At 50.9% G+C, this 8,079-nt stretch overlaps 1 pseudogene; it reads right to left on the bottom strand.

Annotated features, from left to right (window-relative positions):
• Positions 1-2,493: 2,493 nt before the first annotated feature.
• Positions 2,494-7,295, bottom strand: LOC140106170 (uncharacterized; annotated as a pseudogene).
• Between the last annotated feature and the right edge of the window lie 784 nt (positions 7,296-8,079).

The following is an 8,079-nucleotide window of genomic DNA, read 5'->3' as shown; positions in this document are numbered from 1 at the left end:
AGGCCTTTATTTTATTCCGACACAGAGTTTGTCTACGCACTGGGTTAGTGTCCTCTGAGGAACACTTAGGTCTCACGCAAATGGGCATTTTTACTCATGGGCCGTACATCTAAAAGGGATCCATATGCTATTGGGAAAAAAAAAATCTTATGGACCCCGTGGATTCTTTGAGTCTGTTCACATGTCTACCCTTTTTTTCATGGATCTGATATCTTGTTTAAACATTTTTTTCCATGCCCAATGACAATTGTTGTAGTGTTCGGACTTTCAAGTATGGCACGAGGTCAATGAGTTTGCATCTAACCGTATTCTCGAGTAAAAGCCCCCCCGGGCTTATACTTGAGTGAGGTTCCAGCTGCTTCCAAATAATCAACCCCAGAGCTTCTTCTCCTTGTGGCAACAGTATCAGTGGCCTTCGGATGCCAATACTGCTGGTAGCTGTGACACAGCAAGGAGCAATTAGTGCCTTGCTCTGACACACATTGAAGAAAGTGCGACTGTATCCCGACAACACATTAAAGGGACGTCACTGCATCTCCTTCTCTGGACTACAGAGGATGAGTTTCTGACTCACGCTGGGAAAGAAAGGTAAGAAAGTTAAATATATTAGTCTGGCCCTCTGAAACCATTCCAATATCTCGTTTGGCTCCATGGGAAAACTAACTGCCCAATGCTGCGTTAATTGTCATGAGTGTTCCCGCAACCAATATCGTGGGTCGCGGGCCCCCCCATACTCGCTGTCGCAGCGCTGCTCACCTGCATGCGCTCCTGATTCCGGTCAGCAGGCAGTGCACGCGCGTCCCCGTCTCCTAGGGCGCGCATGTGCCGGCTTCAGAAAATTTAAAGGGCCAGGGCACCATTAATTGGCGCTGGCAATTTCCCACAATTCTATTTAAACCTGCTTCTCCCAGCACTGAATAACTGAATAAAAGTAGAAAATGCATCTAGGAATATATTGGGCAGTTTTTTGCAAGCAAGAAGACCCCCACATGTGGATGTAACGCGCTGTCAGGGCACATGGCGGACGCCCCACATGTGGATGTAACCTGCTGTCAGGGCACATGGCGGACGCCCCACATGTGGATGTAACCTGCTGTCAGGGCACATGGCGGACACCCCACATGTGGATGTAACCTGCTGTCAGGGCACATGGGGCGCGCCCCACATGTGGATGTAACGCGCTGTCAGGGCACATGGCGGATGCCCCACATGTGGATGTAACCTGCTGTCAGGGCACATGGCGGACGCCCCACATGTGGATGTAACCTGCTGTCAGGGCACATGGCGGACGCCCCACATGTGGATGTAACGCGCTGTCAGGGCACATGGCGGATGCCCCACATGTGGATGTAACCTGCTGTCAGGGCACATGGGGCGCGCCCCACATGTGGATGTAACCTGCTGTCAGGGCACATGGCGGATGCCCCACATGTGGATGTAACGCGCTGTCAGGGCACATGGCGGACACCCCACATGTGGATGTAACGCGGTCAGGGCACATGGCGGACACCCCACATGTGGATGTAACCTGCTGTCAGGGCACATGGCGGACGCCCCACATGTGGATGTAACCTGCTGTCAGGGCACATGGCGGACGCCCCACATGTGGATGTAACCTGCTGTCAGGGCACATGGCGGACGCCCCACATGTGGATGTAACCTGCTGTCAGGGCACATGGGGCGCGCCCCACATGTGGATGTAACCTGCTGTCAGGGCACATGGCGGATGCCCCACATGTGGATGTAACGCGCTGTCAGGGCACATGGCGGACACCCCACATGTGGATGTAACCTGCTGTCAGGGCACATGGCGGACGCCCCACATGTGGATGTAACCTGCTGTCAGGGCACATGGCGGACGCCCCACATGTGGATGTAACGCGGTCAGGGCACATGGCGGACACCCCACATGTGGATGTAACCTGCTGTCAGGGCACATGGCGGACACCCCACATGTGGATGTAACGCGCTGTCAGGGCACATGGCGGACGCCCCACATGTGGATGTAACCTGCTGTCAGGGCACATGGCGGATGCCCCACATGTGGATGTAACGCGCTGTCAGGGCACATGGCGGACACCCCACATGTGGATGTAACCTGCTGTCAGGGCACATGGCGGACGCCCCACATGTGGATGTAACCTGCTGTCAGGGCACATGGCGGACGCCCCACATGTGGATGTAACGCGGTCAGGGCACATGGCGGACACCCCACATGTGGATGTAACCTGCTGTCAGGGCACATGGCGGACACCCCACATGTGGATGTAACGCGCTGTCAGGGCACATGGCGGACGCCCCACATGTGGATGTAACCTGCTGTCAGGGCACATGGCGGACGCCTCTTATGTGGATGTAACGCGGTCAGGGCACATGGCGGACGCCCCACATGTGGATGTAACCTGCTGTCAGGGCACATGGCGGACACCCCACATGTGGATGTAACGCGCTGTCAGGGCACATGGCGGACGCCCCACATGTGGATGTAACCTGCTGTCAGGGCACATGGCGGACACCCCACATGTGGATGTAACGCGCTGTCAGGGCACATGGCGGACGCCCCACATGTGGATGTAACCTGCTGTCAGGGCACATGGCGGACGCCTCTCATGTGGATGTAACGCGGTCAGGGCACATGGCGGACGCCCCACATGTGGATGTAACATGCTGCCAGGGCATGTCCGGCCCTCCAATGGTCTGAGAGGGACAGTGAACAGCCCCCTGTAAAAAGTTTGGGGACCCCTGATATAAACTAATGATCGTGTGATCACTAATTCATAGTAATCACTGCAATAACCATGTATTGCAGTGCATTAGAAGTGTCAGCCTATGTAGATGCCAGGGGCTGGACCGAGCAGGCAGATGCCGATGGCAGACCCATTAGGTCCCCAGCTGCCCCGCCAAGTAGAAGGTACCCTACGATTGCATCAGCCCCCTCCCTCTGCAGGTACATGGATCCCGCCGTTACAGCATTGACCTCGGATCGAACAGGTTAACAGCCGCTCCGGACTGTTAGAGCAGGGTCCTGGCTGTCATAAAACTGTCGGGCCACTGCTCTTCCCTGCATGGTGGGCCCATGCACAACTTAGGTTAGGCCCGCCGGCCTAGCCTAAGTCCCCTTAGTGACCAATGTAGAAACACGTATGGGTGGTCAACAAGGGGTTAAGATACAAATAAAAACACAAAACATATGTTATATCATTTCATGTATATCTGTACTAACTTGCAGTGTATCCCCAACACTACCTGTGAGTAGTCCTTAATGTTTTACAATCCTCTAACACCCTCCCTCGGCCTCTCCTCTTGTTCCCACCTCCCTCCGCTTACATCTGCTCACCGGCGCAAGCACAACACTTGTATATGTACCGCTCACTGCGCTGGGAGTGGGAGGATTGGGGGGAAGGAGAAAGAATTGATGAGGCAATGGTTCCACAATTTTGAACTGCACCCAACTTACTAGAAGCTACTGGCATGGAGCCATGGAAGGTAAAATCTAAGATTACAAAACAATGAAATTACTCTGGATTTTAAGTAAGGCATTTTTATATTGAGCAAATAAAAGCCTACTAGGACCTGTCATCATCACAAAGCAATAAATATAGGATAATATAACACAAGTGTAGATGTACTCTAAAAGCTGCTATCTGCTCTGGTCGCTGTGGACAAGACAGCATTTCTAAAGTTCCCTAATCATTGGGTGAAGGTCGGTTTACCCCTTTATGTATTTTTACGTGCCGGTTTAAAGTGCACTTCTGCCCGAAACTTTTACCACACTCTGAGCATAGATATGGTTTCTCCCCTGTGTGGATTCTCTGATGTAGAATGAGATTCTGATGGATGCTAAAACTATTGCCACATTCTGAACACGAATATGGCCTTTCCCCTGTGTGAACTCTCTGGTGGATCACAAAATCAGATTTTCGGGTAAAAGACTTTCCGCATTCTGAACAAAAACACAGTTTCTCTCCAGTGTGGATTCGTTGGTGTAGGACAAGGTTTTGCTGGATGGTAAATCTTTTCCCACATTCAGAGCAGGGAAAGGGCTTTTCCCCAGTGTGGACCCGCTGATGAACAAGGAAATCGGCCTTACGGGTGAAATATTTCCCACACTCTGGGCACCCAAATGGCTTCTCCCCTGAGTGGATCTTCAGATGTTTCACCAGTTGAGACTTATTAGTATAAGTCTTTTCACATACAGTACAAGGAAATGGTTTCTCTCCTGTGTGGAGTCGTTGATGGAAGACCAGACTAGAGCGAGTGTTAAAACTATTATCGCACTCGGAACAGGAAAATGGCTTCTCCCCTGTGTGAATTCTTTGATGGGTCACAAGATGCCCCTTCTGGGAAAACGTCTTTCCACAATCAGAACAGGCGAAAGGTTTCTCTCCAGTGTGCGTCCGCTGATGTGCTATAAGTGGAGCCTTCTGGGAAAAACGCCGGTCACATACAGTACATGAAAATGGCTTTTCCCCTGTATGAACTCTTTGATGTTTGCTATAGACTGATTTGTGGGTGAAGCACTTCCCACACTCGGCACAGGAGTATGGCTTCTCTCCCGTGTGGCCCCTCATGTGTAGAATAAGACTTGTCTGGGTGTTGAAACATTTCTCGCAGTGGGAGCATGAATAGGGTTTCTCTCCTGTGTGGATTCGCTGGTGGGTAATAAGGTTAGATCTTTGGGAGAAACGCTTGCCACAATCTGGGCAGGAGACTGGTTTCTCCCCGGTGTGAATTCTCTCATGTATGACGAGTTGTGCTCGTTGGTTGAAGCCTTTCTCACAGTATGAACATGGATAGGGCTTCTCCCCAGTGTGTGTTCTTTGATGAGCCTCACACTGTTCCTCACGTAGAAAACATCTCCCGCAGAAAGAACATGAAAATCTCCTGTCGCCTGTGTGATATTTTTCATGGACAACCAGTCTTGCCTTCTGAGGAAACCGTTTTCCACAATAGAAACAGGCATATGGCTTGTCCCCAGTGTGGGACCTCTCATGGACTGTCACATGGGACTTCTGAGAAAACTTCTTGTCGCAATAAGTACAAGAAAATGGTTTTCCACCCGTATGGATTTTCTCATGTGCAGTGCATTGTTCCGGACGTGAAAAACACTTGCCGCAATAGGAGCAGGAGAAAGGTCTCGCTCCGCGGTGAGTATTCTGGTGTCTACGAAGATGTGATCTACAACTAAACAGCTTTTCACACCCAGAGCAAGGGAATGATCTTGATTCAGATTCATTCGGGTTCAATTCTTCATTGAACTGTGAGTTTGTACAATCAGGGGACAAGTCACTGTCTGTAGTCGACGCTTCCTTGATGCACACCACTGAATATTCAAGCAATTCCTCCTTAAGAGGTGTAGGACCTCCATCACAAGACAGTGGTTCAGATTTAATAGGAGTAGGAGTAGTAATATTGCATGATATTGCATGATCCTTTGGTCTATCAATATCCGAGTTGTCTTCCCTCGTGGGGAAGACTGTGTAATACGACTCGGCGAGTCAATGTCAGCGTTGTCTTGACGTGAGTAAGGTTCCTCTTTGATCTGAGCAGGGGGGCATTGTCGGATATAATCTGTGGGACTACAAGGGTTTGTGCATTCCCAGTTATCATTTGAGAAGGGTTCCTCTTTAACACTGGCACACAAATTTTGAACATGACGTTTGGCCATATTAATTTCATGGAACATAAGGTTTCCTCCATCACATGATGGATATTGCACGTCATCTGCTGATGTACTGGGGTCTTTAAGGGTTGCTTCAGAAGGGGCCGATTCCTCCTTAATATGATATTCTTGCATATGCCCTATAGGTATGTGAATGCTTGAAGTGTTACGTAATATGGCCTCCTCTTTAATATGTGAAGATGGATCATTGGTCTCTCTGTGATTTATCTCATGGCGGGCAATGTGTGAGCAGGGGTCGGTCATTATCCTTGGTATTTCAGAGAAGGGGGTGGTTTCCTATCACCTTTTTATTTAACTTAAATCTAAAAAACAGAAAATAAAAGTCAAATAGTCATTTTTTTTTAATTGATTATTACTATGGCACAGTTGATTAGTATTAGACTGGCAGAGGTGGGACGCTACTCAAGCTCTTCAAACAGACAGCGTCACTCTCACCCCCTCCTTGTTAATGATGTAGCAGATCCAAGTCAACCAGATCCACTGTCACTCTCTCACCCTCTCCTCACCCAACCCTAGAAATTCTCTTCAGCCTCACAGAAGCGAGTAAGGGAAAGTAAAGGAAGCTGTATATGTCTGTAGTTGAATATTGGCAGACGGACCCTAAGTACTAGTTGCTTACCGGCAGTATGGTGACCTGTCAACCAAGAACAGGGAGGCCGTCCAGAGAACAATGAATATGCAGGACTCACTTAGTGTGATTGGAATCAGTTTACAAACTGATTTTTTTTTAACATTAACCCCTTACCGCCGCAGCCCTTTTCCTTTTTGTGTTTTAATTTTTCACTCCCCACCTTCAAAATTCTATAACTTTTTTATTTTTCTATGTAAAGAGCTGTGTGAGGGCTTGTTTTCTGCGTAACAAATTGCACTTCAAAATGGTGGTTTAATATTCCATGCCATGTACTGGGAAGCGGGAAAAAAATTCCAAATGCAGTGAAATTGGTGAAATTTGCGTATGTGCCGTTTTCTTGTGGGCTTGGATTTTATGGATTTCACTGTGCGCCCCAAATGACAGGTCTACTTCATTCTTTGGGTCGGTGCAATCATCAGGATAACACATTTGTACAGGTTTTATAATGTTTTCTTACATTTACAAAAACCTCCTGTACCAATTTTTTTTAAATTTATTTTGCCATCTTCTGGCGCTAATAACTTTTTCATGGGGACAGGGACTGATTCTGCAAGTTCTGTGCAGCGCTGCGTAGTCTGTGTGCGCTATATAATATGATTATTATTATTATAAACAGCTCCACACCTGACTCTGGGTCGTCCCGGTAATGTAAGTAAGTCCCATCCATTTCTATAGAAGTGAGCAGTAATACCATAACACACCAGGGTCAGGGTCTAACGACTAAAGTGAATAGGCAGTGGGAAAGCAGTAACTGCGCAGGTTGTTGTTCTCTGGTGGCAGCTCTCAGCATGACCCTGTGTGACCCCGGTGAGGGGCGTGTACCGCTGTCTGTCCTGCAGGAGGGGGCGGGGTTAGAGACACTCACCAACCTGCAGCACATCCCGTGCACTTCAAAGAGAAGCCGCGAACCGGAAGTAATGTCCCGCCACTGCTTCAGCTCCGCCTCCTGCGTGGTAGCGACGCCTACAATGTACGGGCTCCTGCTCAGTGATGACAGCACCGTCACGTGACCTGCTCAGTGAAGACAGCGCCGTCACGTGACATGCTTTGAGCCCGGGAGCTGCCGGCTTATGAGCAGTTGTCAGGCTGGTGCAGGGTGTGGAGGCTCCGCTGTCTGTCATGGCTCAGCGCTTCCCACAATCTCACAAGTCCCTGCCTATGGAAGGGGGTCCTGTGGAGGGGCTCGGGGGTCCCTGCCTGTGGAAGGGGGTCCTGTGGCCGGGATTGGTGGTCCCTGTCTGTGGAAGGGGGTCCTGTGGCCGGGCTCGGCGGTCCCTGTCTGTGGAAGGGGGTCCTGTGGCCGGGCTCGGCGGTCCCTGTCTGTGGAAGGGGGTCCTGTGGCCGGGCTCGGCGGTCCCTGTCTGTGGAAGGGGGTCCTGTGGCCGGGCTCGGCGGTCCCTGTCTGTGGAAGGGGGTCCTGTGGCCGGGCTCGGCGGTCCCTGTCTGTGGAAGGGGGTCCCTGTCTGTGGAAGGGGGTCCCGGCCTGTGGAAGGGGGTCCTGTGGCCGGGCTTGGGGTCCCAGCCTGTGAAAGGGGGACCTGTGGTTGGGCCGGGGGGGTCCTGTGAAAGGGGGTTGCCGGCCTGTGGAAGGGGGTCCTGTGGCTGGGCTGGGGGCTCCGGCCTGTGGAAGGGAATCCTGTGGCTGGGCTGGGCTGGGGGGTCCAGGCCTGTGGTGGGAGTGGGCATCTGTCTGAGAGTCCCTGTCTTAGTGGAGGGTTGTGGCTGGGCTAGGGAAGTGTCTGCCTGCAAGGGGTGGGGGCATGCA

The sequence above is a fragment of the Engystomops pustulosus genome, chromosome 11 (assembly GCF_040894005.1).
Source record: "Engystomops pustulosus chromosome 11, aEngPut4.maternal, whole genome shotgun sequence".
Taxonomy (NCBI): Eukaryota; Metazoa; Chordata; class Amphibia; order Anura; family Leptodactylidae; genus Engystomops; species Engystomops pustulosus.
The sequence above is the reverse complement of the archived record's forward strand: the minus strand, read 5'-3'. Positions and strand labels throughout refer to the sequence as shown.